At 49.5% G+C, this 16,461-nt stretch overlaps 1 long non-coding RNA gene across 2 annotated transcripts; it reads left to right on the top strand.

The window, feature by feature from the left end:
- The first annotated feature begins 1,185 nt into the window (after positions 1 to 1,185).
- Positions 1,186 to 16,343, top strand: LOC138844125 (uncharacterized). Of its 2 annotated transcripts, XR_011379608.1 has the most exons (5): positions 1,186 to 2,488; positions 5,430 to 5,595; positions 6,523 to 6,644; positions 8,776 to 8,907; positions 14,811 to 16,343. It is a non-coding gene; the product is annotated as an uncharacterized lncRNA (long non-coding RNA). The 2 variants fall into 2 exon arrangements; XR_011379607.1 differs by lacking the exon at positions 1,186 to 2,488 and having other exon boundaries at positions 3,836 to 5,595.
- The last annotated feature ends 118 nt before the right edge of the window (positions 16,344 to 16,461 follow it).

Raw genomic sequence — 16,461 nt, 5'->3', positions numbered from 1 at the left:
AGAGTTCTGCACATTTGGGTTCCGGGATCCCTGCTGCATGGCTGCTCCTGCACTCAGTAAGTTTTGCTGAGTCACGGTGGATACTCATGGCACAGGGTTCACTATGACCTGTTTCCTGGCCTCAAGAGCACTTGGCCCAGTGGGGACAACAGACATGTAAACAAAGATGATGTCACAGGATGACCAGTGTTTTGATAGATACGTGGGTGAGACGCAGTGGAAGTACAGGGAAGGTTGTGGGTTAATGTATTTTAGGGGCGGAGTAATTAGAGTGGGCTTCCAGATGAAGGGAGAGTTCGGGTGGGTTCTGATGGAACAGGGTTGGCAGAGGTGTGAGTGGATAATTCCAGATAGAAGGAATGACACAGGCAAGTCGCAGAGGTGTTGGGTTCAGTTTCCAGGGCTGTCCTGACAAAGTACCCCAAATACTGTGGTTAAGACAGCAGAAATGTGTTCTGTCCATCTCGTGGAGGCTGGAAGTCTGAAGCCAAGGTGTCGGCATCGTTCGCTCCTCCTGAGCCTTTCCTCTTCCTCACTCCTGGGGGTCACTGGGGATCTTGGGCATTTCTTGGAGTGGGGCTGCATGACTCCTGTCTCTGCCTTCTTTCTGTGTCTCTCTTTTCATAAGCAGACGAGTCATTGGATATGGGATCCACCCTAGTGGAACCTAGTGGAACCTTACATATTACTTTAAAGATTTATTTATTTGAAAGGCAGAGTTTCAGAGAGGCAGAGGCAGAGAGAGAGGTCTTCCATCTGCTGGTTCACTCCCCAAATGGCAACAATGGCTGGAGCTGAGCCAATCTGAAGCCAGGAGCCAGGAGCTTCTTTTGGGTCTCCCACATGAGTGCAGGGGCCCAAGCACTTGGACCATCTTCTGCGTTCCCAGGCCATAGCAGAGAGCTGGATCGGAAGTGGAGGAGCTGGGACTGGAACCAATGACCAAATGGGATGCTGGCACTGCAGGCAGCGGCTTTACCCACTATGCCACAACACCAGCCCCTAGTGTGACCTTATATTAACTTGCATCTGCAAAGATCTTACTTCCAAACAAGGTCACATTCATAAGTGCTAGGGGTTAGGATTTGAGCATGTCTTTTTGGGAGACATAATTCAATCTATTGCTTTGTGAGACAATCTATTGTGAGATAACAAATATGCCATTTGTTCTACTTCTGTCATAGAGTGCGTTATAAATATTGAGTGCTGGAATAATTTAGAAACATGAATAGTAAGGCTAAGGTAACTGGGAAATTGTTTGGGAATTAGGCCTGAACTGGCTCATGCTGTTGGTTCAACCGGTTCAGCCTTTTGGGCAACACTCTTGGGCTAAACTGATCACTACACTGGCCAGAGCATGGATTGGTTGCTCTTGGCCAGTAACCCACCCATTGCTAGTTCAATCAGCTGTGGCTGGGCAGGTGGGATTCTCTGACACCTCTCTGAGAGCTTAATCACGTCCCTTGGGTTCCTCGGAACAGATATCTCTATGTCAAGTCCTAGATGATGGGCAGAGATGGCTCATAGGCAGAGAGAGCTGGAGTCTAGTGGCTATTTTAGGAGAATTGTAGGTATGCCTTCTGGCTCTCAGCTCTCTCTCCATACTGCCCAGCTGCTAGGAGCTTTGTGGAGTCATGGGCTGGGCAGGTGCCACTGGTCCCAGGAGTGGTGGGGGGTAAAGCATCCCTGGATTTTCCTTGAGCTCTGGTGGGGCAGTGAGCCGCTCCCCATTTACTTTGCCCATAAAGTTCCTACTTTGTACTCAACAAATAGAAAAATGCAACAATTCTTGCTTCCCTTGTCTTTTTTTTTTTAAAGATTTTATTTATTTATTTGAGAGGTAGAGTTACAGACAGTGAGAGGGAGAGACAGAGAGAAAGGTCTTCCTTCCATTGGTTCACTCCCCAAATGGCGCAACAGCCGGAGCTCTGCCAATCCGAAGCCAGGAGCCAGGTGCTTCTTCCTGGTCTCCCATGCGGCTGCAGGGGCCCAAAGACTTGGGCCATCTTCTACTGTTTTCCCAGGCCTTAGCAGAGAGCTGGACTGGAAGAGGAGCAACTAGGACTAGAACTGGCGCCCATATGGGATGCCAGCACCGCAGATGAAAGATTAACCTAGTGTGCCACGGCGCCGACTCCTCCCTTGTCTTTGATTGGACAGATCACATATGAGCGAAGCCAGGTGTGGCAGGGCCAGTTTTATTTTCTTATTTAACCATTGAACAGGAATATCTGAAAATGTGTTCTGTTTGGCCCTCATAGTGCGTTGTCTTAAATTTACATTTCATTTATGAGCGAGCGCTCGTGTGAGAGACCAGGCGAGCTGCCCTGCACTGGTCCACTCTGCTGTGATGCTGAGTTGGGCTGAGGCTGGCAGCCGGGAGCTCAATTCAAGTGTCCTTTGCGGTGGCAGGAACCCAGTCATTTGAATCATCGTCTGCTGCCTCTCAGGGTCTGCAGCCGCAGGAAGCTGGAACCAGGAGCCAAAGGTGAGTATCAGCATGTGGGACACAGACTCTGACCACAAGGTCACACACCTGCCCCAGTTATGTATTGTTGTGAGAACATTTATTTTTATTTTAAAAAAACTTTAATAAATATAAATTTTGAAAGCACAACTTTTGGATTATAGCAGTTTTTCCTTCCATAACCAGCCTCCTACCTGCAAACCATCCCATCTCCTACACCCTCTCCCATCCCATTGAGAACATTTAAGATCTATTGTCTCAGCAGTCTTCTAGTCTATGATACAAATCTTTTACTGTTAATCATAGTCACTGCTAGTCATAAAATTCCCTCACTTTTAAATTACTTTAATTAATTTTTGTTTCTTTTTTTAAAAGATTTATTTATTTGAAAGAGTTACAGAGAGGTAGAGACGGAGCGTGATCTTCCATCCACAGTTCACTCCCCAGTTGGCAGTCAGTTTTGAGGCCCCAAAGATGGTTTTTAAAATTTTTTCAGAATCTAAAGATGAAAAAACTTGACTATATATGTATTTTTTTCTGGAGACCTCAGCACTCTCTCTCTGTTCCTGAAGAGGGAATAATTCTTGTGCCTGAGGAGCAGAGCCGGGTGCTTTCAGCTCGTGCACACCCCAGGCAACTCCAGCCAGAGGGCTGAAAGGGAGGGCTGCCATGATGTAGAAGCACCTAGTAACACAACAGACGAGATGACTTCTCCTTTCAGTTCCTAATGTCTAGTTTTGGACCTTAAGGAATGGCAATTTCCAGATTAAAAACAGCTTCTTGGAAAGAGGGGGCTGGGTAGAACATTATGCTATGTGGACCACTCGCCACAACAGGGCAGTGAGGATCTGCAGAAGGTCCATGGAGAATGCACATTATCAAAAACTCTGCATGGCTTTAAAAAATTTTTGCAGCCTGATAAACTTTTTTTTTTGACTTTTATTAAATGAATATAAATTTCCAAAGTACAGCTTATGGATTACAATGGCTTTTGCCCCCCCCCCCATAACTTCCCTCCCACCTGCAACCCTCCCCTCTCCCGCTCCCTCTCCCATTCCATTCACATCAAGATTCATTTAAACTTGTTCTTTTTTATTTATTTATTTTTTTTAAGAGTTATTTATTGGCCGGTGCCGCGGCTTACTAGGCTAATCCTCCACCTGCAGCGCTGGCACCCCGGGTTCTAGTCCCGGTCGGGGCGCCGGATTCTGTCCCGGTTGGCCCTCTTCCAGGCCAGCTCTCTGCTGTGGCCTGGGAGTGCAGTGGAGGATGGCCCATGTGCTTGGGCCCTGCACCTGCATGGGAGACCAGGAGAAGCAGCTGGCTCCTGGCTTCGGATCAGCGTGGTGAACCAATGGCAAAGGAAGACCTTTCTCCCTGTCTCTCTCTCTCACTGTCCACTCTGCCTGTCAAAAAAAGAATTTATTTATTTATTTATTTATTTGAGAGGCAGAGTTACAGACAGAGATCTTCCATGTGCTGGTTCACTCCCCAAATGGCTGCAAGGGCCAGAGCTGGGCCAATTCGAAGCCAGGAGCCAGGAGCTTATTCCAGGTCTCCCACATGGCTATAGGGGCCCAAGTCCTCAGGCCATCTTCTACTGCTTTCCCAGGCCATAACAGAGAGCTGGATTAGAAGTGGAGTAGCCAGGTCTCAAACCAGTGCCCAGAGGCACACTGTGGCCGGTGCACCGCGCTGATCCGAAGCCAGGAGCCAGGTGCTTATCCTGGTCTCCCATGCGGGTGCAGGGCCCAAGCATTTGGGCCATCCTCCACTGCACTCCCGGGCCACAGCAGAGAGCTGGCCTGGAAGAGGGGCAACCGGGACTAGAATCCAGTGTGATGGCGCCGCAGGTGGAGGATTAGCCTAGTGAGCCGTGGCACCGGCCTAAACTTGTCTTTAATTCCATCTTTCTGCCAATTTTTGACATCCCTCATCCATAACAATGATGATGTCACAACCAATATTCATGGACTGTGTGCTGTGTGCCAGGTCCAAGCCTAAGAACTTCACAAATATAATACATTTAATTCTGGTGACACTGTGAGGTGAGCTGTAGTTCTCACCTTCACTTTGCAGAGGAAGAATTATATTGCCAAAAGTCTCATAGCTGATGGTGAACTAGCTGAGATTTGTACCAGGCAGGGACCTCTGGAGGTCTCCTGGGTCACTGCTACACTGTATTGTCCTTCAGGCTGATGTAGGTTGACCTTCCTGAATTGGAGTCTGATAGCTTGGTTCTACTATTAGAAGTCTTCCTGGATTTAGGATGCACCCAAGTCCAAGTTAGCCAGCATGGCCACACTATCAGGAAGAGTCATGATAGAAGGGAACTGGCTGGTGGTTGGGTTTTGAGGAGGGGATGATCATGTGCATGTTGACCATTGAACACACCCGACCTGAGTGTTAACTTACTTTAACAAGGTCATCTCCCTTATGATTGGGGATTCCAGATGAGATATCTACAAGGACAATCAAGTATTTGTTTATTGATATTTATCAACTTGAAAGAGAGAGAGGGAGAGATCTTCCATCTGCTGATTCACTCCCAAAATGTCTGAAATTGCAAGGGCTGAGCCAGGCTGAAGCCAGGAGTCTGGAACTCCATGTGGGTTTCCCAAGTCCTTGAGCCATCATCTGCTGCCACCCAGGATGCATTAGCGGGGAGCTGGATCAGGAGTAGGCAGGACATGGGCCAGTGCTTGTGACTTAACCCACTGTACCACAATGCCTGTCCCAGGGGCAACTCTTGAGGGAGCCAACCCTCCTGCCCAGTTGGGAGATCTTTGAGAAGTGATGAAATGAAATTCCATCAGATTCAGTTCTGGGAGGCAGATGGGTCAGCCTGTGCGTTCCAGTTTAGATTAGCTCTTTGAGGATTTGTGCCTGAAATTCCTCCTTGTGGAACTCTGATGCTCACTTAAACTCTTTTCCAAGCCCTCCTCCCCTCATCCATGGATAGCAGGAAGGGAACAACCAGAGTGGACACGATGGTCTCTCTGCTGGAAGGGGGCCGGTGCAGGGGCCAGTCACGTGGATACCGCGAGGGAATGAACTTGGAAAGGTCACACACCTGATTTTGTCAACCTGCAGTCAGACCCACAAACCTCGGTATTAGCCTCTTGCAGGTGAGAGCCACCACAGTGCTGGTTGCTGGGACTGGTTTCTCAGACTTTGGGGACTGCTCCAGGCTTGGGTACCTATCAGACCCAGAACTGAGGAAGGCTGCCCACAGCCTTGCCCACCACCTTGCACATATGCAGTAGACTCCATCAGTGGTAGCTCCATCCTTGGGTCAGTTTGTATAGGGCTACTGGCAGCTCCCTGGACCATGCCACCATTCTGAGTCTGCACCATTTCCTGGACTGTGTCACCCTAGGCCCAGCCCCTTAAATTACAAGTACAAGAGAGAGAAGAGTCAGCTCATCCTGCAGGGGGCCTGGCTTCCTGCTTGTCCCATCAGGCACAGAGATGCCCCCCACTGGAACAGCGCCTCTTAATCCTCTCCTCCTAGGGTCTTGGGAACTCACTTCAGGATAAGCCAGGGCTGCTTTTGTCCATTTTTAGAAAGGAGCTGTTTGGATTTTGCACATAGCTGCGAAAATAAAAACAGGACTTCCACTGCTGGGGCTTGAGGAAGAGTTTTGCAACTCAAACCCCAAAGGAGAAGTATGGGCTCGCCTCGCTTCCCCCTGACAATAGAGATTAATGTTTCCCTGACACAGGCAGTGGGAATTAAAATAGACCTTTGCCAGGCCCTCAGAGTGGGGTGGGGGATAGAGAGAAGCTGACTGGTGAAGGTGGACAAAGTCACCCTGGGCTCCTGTGGGAAATAAGACAACTCAGGGGCAGGTGCAGGCCCTTGAACCTGAATGTTGGTCCTGGCTCTGGAGGAAGCCTCCTGCTTGAGCCACACAGTGCTGGAGACCCAGTGTGGGAGGCAGAAGGCAGATAGGTGTCAGTCCCAGGCCTTGCCTTGCTCGCCCAAGCCCTCCCCCATCCCTCTCCCACCTGCCCCTCTGACGCCTTTCTCTCCCCTTCTTACCCTCTTCTAGGTGGGGGACTGTGGCTGGAGGGAGGATCTGGGAGAGAACTCAAGAGAGAAAGGGAAAAAGGAAGGAGAAGGAAAAAGATAAAGACAGGAGGACTTGGGAATCGAGAGTGGGGAGAAGAGAAGGTAGGCAGTCCCAGAGGGCTGGAAGTTGGGGGAACACGGATGTCAGTAGAAACCTGGTCTAAACACTTCCACCTGAATTAAGTAAATTCTTGTATTAGAATGGCAGCCCAGTGGCAGGCATGAGAAGGTGCCCTCAGAGCTCCAGCCATGGACAGAGAAGTTGACCCCTGTGCTCTTAATGAACTGAACGTAGGAACACCAACGCAGCTGCACCTGGGAGACGGCTCCATGACGCTCCAGTGGCTTTGTCCAAGTTTTCCTCACCTGTCTCCATGTCATGGTCTCTCGTTGCATTCCCGTTTCCCTTGCGGGTGTTGGGTTTTCCAATACCTCTGTCACATGTCACGTCCCTTCCCTGTTGGAGTATCAGAAACAGCAGAAACCCTTAAACCTGGCTACCATTGTGTTTGTATTACAGATGAGAAAGTCAAGGCACAGAGAGGTTAAGGAATGGCTTCAAATTTCATAATGTGGATATAGCAGAGCTAGGACTTAAACCCACACACCTGCCCTCACAGATCCGGGAGAAATGCTCAGAGGGCTACAAAGTCTGGGGTAGAGCCTGGGCAGGATGACATCTGCTTCTCTATTTCCACACCTTTGACATTGCTGGGCCCTGATACCTTTGCCCAGAGGCGGCTCCTTAGCTTCATGCCAATCACCCCCAAGGAGAATGTATCCTGCTGACCAGGGGACAGGGGTGCCTGGGTCCTGAGAGGCCTCAGTGGGCAACACCCTGCACAGTTGGGAACAGAAACTGCTGGGCTGAGATTCCAGCCTGGGTCTGTCTTGGTGCATAAAAATCCCGTTCTCCCAAGTACCAGAGGTGAAGAACCTGGAAGGGAGGGAGATCACAGAGGTGGTGATGGGGGTGGTGATGCTGTGGGATAAGGAGAGAGGGTGCACCTTGGAGACACCAGGCTGCTCCCAGGGGGGCCCTGCAGGTGACAGCAGGCCAGGAGGGCATTTGCGTGGCCCCTCTGGCAGTGGGAGCTGCGTGGGAAAGGTCCACCTGAGAGTGGGCGGGGCGGGGACTTGCCCACGGGTAAGCAGATGTCTCTAAGCCCGTAGATTGCTGCTCTGCCACGCAGTCACCAGCTTCTCACCTTGGCCACACCCCCCGGGGACTTGTGGCTCCCCGCCAGCAGCTCCCTGGGTTCCTGTGGGAGCTCCCTGCTTATTTCTCAGCAGACCGGAGCTTGCTCCCCAAGCTTGCCCTCTTGCTGCTCGGAGGAGAGTACGTGCGTGCATGTGCATATGTTCCCCTGTGCACCTGCCTATGGCCCCATTCCCTCCCCCATGGATGGATGAACAGCCCCCAGCACAGGAATCATGACAGTGTCACCATGGTGACGGTTGGGTTAAAGACCACCAGCCAGCACTTTGAGGCTTTTCAGGAGGTGACAGTCAGGGAAAGAGGCTCCAGCCAAGGCCATCCCCTTTTCCTCTCTGGGGCTGTGGCCTTGGACTGGGAAGGGCTGGGTGGGTGGGGAACAGGCTGTGAGGTCCAGGCTGGGAGGCTGAGCCATGAGAAGCTGAGGCAGGGGAGTGGGTTAGCAGGTGGTCCCCAGGCGGTGCTGGGGAACAGGAGGCTGACCTTGGTGGTGGCAGGGGTAGGGGCGGGGTGGGGTTGCTGAGGCAGTAGGTGGAGCTGTGCAGAGTGGGAGCTGGGAGGGGCTGTTTGTTGGAGGGTCTGGGCTGAAGGAGAACGGGGAGAGGCAACCGTGAGGGTTGACTGGGTAAAGTGGAGGGAGAAGAGGTCTTGAGGGACTACTTTTGGCCACCATTTCCTGTGTGTCTGTCACCTTGTCCACAGCTAACAGCACACCTGTGGGATCCAGGCCTGCCTGGCCACTAAGGCCACAGAATCACCATCCCTAATGCTTCCGCCTTCACTTTCTCCCTTTGACCTTGCATGGCCAGAGGCTGTGCCACACCCTGAGGCAAGCTGGCCCTCTTTCATTCCTTCTCTTCCAAATCCACTCTCATCTATCTGATACCTACGCTGTACTGAGGGGGTTGGAAAAGTCACAGGGAATTTGAACCTAGTCTTTTTTCTGGTCTACCTTTCAAACATCTGAAATCCATGGGCAATGGTAACAAGAAGAGTCCCCCTCTCCTTTCTTTCCAGATTCCTCAGATCCTTTTTGTAGGAGAACAGAGAGCGTGGGCAGTGTGGCCACGAATGTGCAGACTGTGGTGGGTCCCAGAGAACAAGGCTCAGCCCCTGCCCCCGGGGATGCTACAGGATCCTCCATCACTTGTAAGCTCCAGTGGCAAAGGGGGTCTGTGGGCAGGGTCCTGAGAAGGAGTGAGGCTTCCGAGAGTGAATGGATCTGGGCTGGCCATAGGCAGCATCCTGGAGTCCTGTAGTGTGGCATGGAGGCTGCAGAGTGAATTCCAGTCCTTGGTGTGGCAGGGAGGAGCGAGAAGATCAGCTGGACCCGATAGGGCCAAAGCAGACAGACACAGCAGCCAGGCCACATATACTCCCCCACTGAGGGTCGATGGGAAGGTGCCCATCTGGGTGGGCAAGGGGATTTACCAGCTGGTTACATTGAGCTGCAAGTAGTAGAAAACCCAGTAGAAGGGCGTGAATCAGTGAGAAGCTCTGAGTCTAGTGGTAGGAATTCCTTAGAGTGGGCAGCCCAAAGGGTTACAGCGCCAAGACGAGGTCTGCAGGATCCAAGCACCTGTCCCTTCCTTTACCATTTGCAATGGTTTGAGTTTCAGGTGTAGCCAATGTGTTGGTGTTAAGAGGTGGGGCCTTTAAGAGGTGATCAGGCCATCAAGGCTTCTCCCTTGCTGATGGAATTTAGGCCCTGATTCTCGGAGAGTTTCTCAGCTTGCCCTTCTGCTTTCTGCCATGTGAGAGCTATTGACCGATACACAGAGACTGGTTGGAAAATCAGTTACATTTCATTCATGGAGTCAAAATGAGCATTTAAACCCAGAAGTAGTTGCCTGAGCTGGCTGCTCTGCAAGCCTGAGTTTGGTTACCGTGTTTATTCTTTCCTTACAGGAGCAGTATGAGCACTGGATCAGATTTATACGGGACAGACTTAGGCATGGTTAGCAACCACAGTGAAAATCAGAGTACCTCACTGTACACCTCGCAGCAGCTGGGCCTGCACTGCTGAGGAAGAAGGGACATGACGTTCCCACTCTCATTCCCAGCCTGCATGCCAGCAATATGAAGGAGAGGCAAACAATGAGGTCATTAATCACCCTTCCTAAGAGGGCCCTGAGATGTAAAACTCACTCCTTAAAGCACCATAGAGGTTTTCTTGGTCAGGGTTAGAGTGGGTGCAAAGGTCATGGTAGCTGGGAACCGGTTGCCAGACATTTTCACAGCATCAGACAGATTGGCTGACTTGTGCCTCTGCAGTCGCCATTCCACTCTTGGGTCCGTAGGGTGCCTCGAGAAGGAGCTCAGCACAGCCAGGCCAGGGCCTTGATGGTGGCCTTCCCAGGCTCCGGAGCTGTGACGTGCATTTCTGCTGTCTGTCAATTAATCTGGGGATTCTGACATTCTGTTAGAGTAGCTCAGATGGTCTAAGACGTTGTTCTTTATTTAGAAAAAAAAGAGCAAATTTTGGGTTTCTGACTTAAGAAATAAATATGACCCATGAAAATGATTAATCTGAAATTGAGTCATGAATACAGAAGCAGTGCATCTTCTTTGAGCGCTTTTTGAAAATACAGCCTACACTGATCTTCTGTATATTAAGATAATCGAAAATGAATCTTGACGTGAATGGAGGGGGAGAGGGAGTGGGAAGGGGGGGGTTGTGGGTGGGAGGGATGGTATGGGGGGGGAAGCCATTGTAACACATGAGTCGTACTTTGGAAATTTATATTCATTAAATAAAAGATAAAAAAAAATAAAAAAATAAACAAATGGAAAAAAAATTCTATTTCAAAGCAACTGCTGTTAATACTATTATAATTTTTGTTTGAATTAGAAAATAAAATTACTACAAAATTGTTCAAAAAAAAAAAAAAAGAAAATACAGCCTACAGATATTGACGTGCTGCTAAGCATAGCTATTCCTACAACTTCAGGCTGCCTCCAACCCAGGCAGACGTCAAGATTCTATCACTAGAAACTCAATCACTGTGTTTCTTGCTGACTTAATTTTACCCCAGTAAACCTTCAGCACTTTAAAAATAAACATGGTGTGCAGTGTGAACAGCAGTGGCAGTCTTCAAGGGTGCACAGAGCAGAATGCCACCCCCACCTCCTCTGCTCCCCCTCTATTCATACGCTAGTAGGCAGAACAGTGACACAGTGGGGTTTCAGCCAACACCAGGCCAGGTATATGTCATCTTAATTTATGTCAATCCATGATACGATGTTGACCCCTTTACGAACCCATCTGACAATGCATTTCTCAGAACTCATCCTGTTGTTAAGCGACACATGACTGTACTTGGACATAGGACTTCAATCAAAATTAACTCATCTTTAATCCGACCTTTCATAAATTTTTTTGAAATATCCTTGTGTAACTTCAAGTCCCTCTTAGGCCCTGTGGTGGGTCCAGATCTACATGTGCAGCTTAGCACAGCTGGGGATACCTGCCTTTGTCTTTGAGGTCACACGCTACAAACCCTCACCCTGTTCTACTCCAGAAGATGGGGGAGAAGAGGGGCGTCTGGGGTGGGTTCCCAGATCCTGGAATTAAGGCCCTCATAGTTGTCTCATACACCAAGGAGGGGAAAAGGCATTGGGGCAGCATGATTCCTCCTTGAGATGGGGGGCAGTGAGGGACAGGGGTTGGGGGTCCAGGAGGCTTACAAATTTACTAGGATTTACCAGGCCATTCCTGCATGCTTGATGTCATCACACCGGCCTCTTAGCTCTCCCTGAAACAGGCTGAGTGGTTCCCACCACAGGCCAGGAGCACCTGCTCCTTCCTCTGCCTGGGAGTGCATCCCTTAACCTTGGTCTCTGCTTCAGCGTCCTCTCTACCGATGGATCCTTATAAATGTGGCGTGGAAAGTCCCCAAGAGCGAGGCTAACGTTGTGTGATATGTGGAAGGAATGTGAGAGAACAGGAGGGCCAGGGGGAGGTTTCCTTAACTTTGGGGAAGCTGGATTGTACCTTATGGGGCAACCGTCAGAGGAAGAGGGAAGTGAGGCCATGTTGGGCCCCTGCATTGGGCTGGGCACTGCCCTTTTCCCTGCCACTCCCTACTTTCTTCTCAGCACTGAGGTAGGTGTCAGCACCTGCTGTTTCTCACCAGTAAACTACAGTCCGAGGCAGGTAGGTGATTTCCAAAGACCAACAGCCTCAGAGGAGGGATGTCTAACATTCAAGTTCATGCTCGTCTGCATCAGGGATGGGAGACTGAGGAGGGACAAGGGCAGATGCTTATGGATGAGGGAGGACAAGGTGGCCTGGGGTTCCTGCTGGCCTCTCTGAAGCTCTGTGAAGGCAGAGATGCTGGGCCCCGGGGGAGCTCATCTGTGATCCTCAGAGAGCAATCGTGAGGCAGGTGCTCCCTGAGCCTGGGAGTGGCCCAGAGGGACCCGAGCTGATGGACTGGAACTCCCCCAAAGGCCCAGGTGTATAACCTGGGCTGTGCTGCTGGCATTGCGTTTAGGGTGTGTGCACACAGTGTTTTCAGTTCTCCTCTCTTGCTAGGAAGGGCACAGGAGATTTCAAAGGTTCTTTCAATCCCTGATTGCTGTGACTGTGCCACTCCTAGGGAGCGTGTCCCAAAGCCCTTTGTTGTATAAGGTTTTGGTCCTGTCTGGTTGGGTCATGCCCCTTCAGGTACAGTATCTGAATGCCTTTAGGAAGTAGCTGAATTGAGCGCCATAAAAACCCTAGAGAATTGCCTTGGCCTCAGCGGTGTGCACCGGGTAACGATGTACTAATGCGCTGTCACTTCTGCTGCCACTGACCATTCATGTGAGTGACCATGATCAACGTACTGCAGCCAAGAGCCCCTGCCTCGATGTGACGTCCAGACTTCATAACATCCAGCTAGCTGCTGGTGGGCAGTCCTTTCCCATATTTCATTAAAATGCTACCAAACACATGGGAGAAGGCAAAAGTGGCCAATAATGACACCGACAAAGACAGAAGACATCCAGGCTAGAATTGGGGAGGAATCTGTCTTTCCTGTGAGGCTGAGCTATTTTAAGAGAAACCACCACGGGTACTGCCTTACGAAACAGAAAAATAGAAAATGACAGAGCAGGGAAAATATTTGTGACATATGTCACAGCTGAAAAAGGTTATCATATTTCCTCTATAATGAGCTCGTAAAACCAATTCTGAAATGTCAGGCACACAAATAATAAATACGCCTCATGGTGCAAGAGACACCAAAAGGCAATTCACACACATATAAAATTTATTGATTTGTTGAATTATTGGGTGTTGAATTCCTGCCACGTGTCAGGCACCATTTGAGGCACCATGGGCCTGGCCTTTATGTCCCCATGTGGCAAACAAACAAGAAATAGACAAATATATAATATAACGTCAGGTAGTGATAAAGAGGGAGAAAACAGGCACAGTTAAGAAGAGGGACAGGGAGTGGTGGTGTGTGTGGGTGCCGTCTGTGTTATCCTGAAGGCAGAGGCAACAGTATCCGTATTTTGGGTGGGTGATTTGTGAGACTCCATTGGTAGAGAGGACGCTGAAGCAGAGACTAAGGTTAAGGGATGCACTCCCAGGAAGAGGAAGGAGCAGGTGCCAGTGGCCTGTGGTGGGAACCGGCTCCGCCTGTTTCAGGGAGAGCTAAGAGGCCGGTGTGATGACATCAAGCATGCCGGAATGGCTTGGGATATGAGTCTGGGAAAGTAGGCAGGAGGGGATGGCGCAGGGTCTCATGGATCCTAGTGGAGGGTCATTATACGCGAGGTGGGCACCATGGGTGGTCTCGAGTGAAGAAGTGACGAACCTGACTGTGGGATCCAGAGGACCCCCTCCCCGCCCTGGGGCCGTGCAGTGAATGCCCAGCTGGGTGGGAGCAGGGAGGCAGGTGTGGAGCTGTCCCAGGGAGATGGTGACGGGTGGGGTGGGGGACTGAGGTGGAGGCGGTGAGCCAGGATCTGCTTTGAGATACGTGGTTCTGAGTCTTGCGTGTTAGAAAGTAGAATGTCAAGGCAAAGAGGGGCGCCCAGGATGACTCTTAGGTTTTTCAGACCAGAGCAACTGCTTCTCTCACTTGAGCTACTGTGGGGTAGCTTAGAACGTGGTTGCCAAGTCAGCAAGTTAAGCAAACAGTGAGTCATGGGGAGACTGAGATGTCCCTGCGGGCGAGCGAGTGGGGCCCTCGTGGAGAAGGAAACTAGCTTCTGGGTCCGGCCAGACTGCCTCATTTGGAAGGCACTGATAGAACATTGGCCAGAAGCCAGACACCACCGTCCTTGCTATTTTTTTTTTTTTTCAGTGAACTTTTTCATCTTCTCTCATTCAGTCCCATTCAGCAAAATAAAGGAAGGACTGAAAATACAGGTTTCTCATGAAACAAATTTAATTTTCTTCCAGAAATGAAAAGGTTTATTATTTATTTGAAAGACAGAGAGGCAGAGGCAGAGGCAGTGGCAGAGAAAGAGAGAGCAGTCTTCCATCTGATGGTTCACTCCCAAAATGGCCACAACGGCTGGAGCTGGGCTGATCTGAAGCCAAGAGCCAGGAGCTTCTTCCAGGTCTCCTACGCAGTTTCAGGGGCCGAAGCACTTGGGCGATCTTCCTCTGCTTTCCCAGGCGCATTAGCAGGGAGCTGGATCGGAAGTGGGGCAGTCAGGACTCAAACTGATGCCCATATGCAATGCTGGCACTGCAGGCGGTGGCTTTACCCATTATGCCACATCACTGGCCCCAGCAGTTAAACTTTTAAGTTAAAAGTCTCACGATCCAGTTGTTGGAATGAGAATCAGAGAGCAGTGGAGCAACCTTATGGACACCTTGGGGAGATCTGCCCCTTCTGTTGTGAGCCAGTGCCTGTAGCTAACAGCCCTGGTTCTAGAAGTTTCTTTCCACCCATTCTGTTCCAAGTACCTTTCAATATTTGTATAAAGTTTTCTCACTCCCTAATCCATCAAGTCCCAAGTTTTCAACTCAGAGAATATTTCAGTGACATAATATTTATTTTGAAGTTATCCTAAGTGGTATATTTATTGCTCAATTTTTGTTTTTATAGGTAACCTGGACCTAGAATGATGGGGTGTAATGGTTTAAGGTGCTCATGTACAGCTCCTCAACACCAGTAGCTAAGGTATGGAATCAACCCAGATTCTATATATTCATCTATAAACTGATGACTGGATAGAGAAATTGTGGTGTATATATACAATGGAATACTACTCAGTGGTAAAAGAGAATGAAATCCTGTCTTTGGTGACTAAAGGGTTACAACTGGAGACTGTTATGCTTAGTGAAATAAACCAGTTTCCAAAAGACGAGTAACGAATATACAGAGTACAAAACCAGTAATGTATATGAACAAAATTGACATTTTGAGATTTGATTATTTTACAGCAGTATCCATACTCCTGAGGAACAGTGGGTTTTCATTGAATTCTTTATTTAGTAGAAGATTAAGCTTGTGATTATAAATAAATTGAAAGCACATCATGGTAAACATTAAAAGAAAAATAAGAAAGGAACGAGGGTAGGAGTGGGGGGGAGGGTAGGAAGTATCATAATGCTCATTTATTTATTTATTTTTTGACAGGCAGAGTGGACAGTGAGAGAGAGAGACAGAGAGAAAGGTCTTCCTTTGCCGTTGGTTCACCCTCCAATGGCTGCCGCGGCCGGCGTGCTGCGGCCAGCGCACCGCGCTGATCCGATGGCAGGAGCCAAGTACTTATCCTGGTCTCCCATGGGGTGCAGGGCCCAAGCACTTGGGCCATCCTCCACTGCACTCCCTGGCCAGAGCAGAGAGCTGGCCTGGAAGAGGGGCAACCGGGACAGAATCCGGCGCCCCGACCGGAACTAGAACCCGGTGTGCCAGCCCCGCAAGGGCAGAGGATTAGCCTAGTGAGCCGTGGCGCTGGCTTCATCATGCTCTTAAAACTGTATATATGAAATACATTAAATTTGTTTTCTTTATATAAATTTAAAAACATTTAAAAAATAAAAAACAAAATATGCTCATGCATGCTTCTTTTACCGTGCCATTCTCTTGGCCTCACACGTGACCCCTTCTTTGCCTAGAGAACACCTTACCCATTTTGGGTTGATGTTTGTGGAGGGGGACGGGTTAAGCCACTTTTGACACTGGCATCCTCTGTGAACATTTCTTCAAGTCCTGGCTGCTCTACTTCCAATCCAGCTCCCTGCTAATGTACCTGGAAAAGCAGTGGAAGATGGCTTAAGTGCTTGGAGCCCTGCCACCCACTGGGACACCCAAATGTAGCTCCTATCTCCTGGTTTTGGCCTGTCCCAGCCCTGGTCATCATGACCATTTGGGCAGTGAACCAGCAGATGGAAGATTCTCTTTCTCTCTCTATCTGTAACTCTGCCTTTCAAATAAATGAATCTCTAGAAACGAAAAGACTCAGCTCTGAAGTCATATCCCTGTGCTACTACTCAATGCAAAGCATGCATATTTATTCATTTCTCAATCTGCACATAAATATTGGATCGTTGAGAGCTGAGGGCTGGTCTCATCATCTTTGGAATAAGCTGTGGATCTGGGCCCACACATTCTATCTGCTACACGTTCAGTAAGTGTTTTTTTTTAATTTTTTTAATTTTTATTTCTTTTTGACAGGCAGAGTGGACAGTGAGAGAGAGAGACAGAGAGAAAGGTCTTCCTTTGCCGTTGGTTCACCCTCCCATGGCTGCCG

This window comes from Oryctolagus cuniculus, chromosome 10 (genome assembly GCF_964237555.1).
Source record: "Oryctolagus cuniculus chromosome 10, mOryCun1.1, whole genome shotgun sequence".
Classification (NCBI taxonomy): domain Eukaryota; kingdom Metazoa; phylum Chordata; class Mammalia; order Lagomorpha; family Leporidae; genus Oryctolagus; species Oryctolagus cuniculus.
Note: the sequence above shows the minus strand (reverse complement) of the source record. Positions and strands in the feature narration are given on the sequence as shown.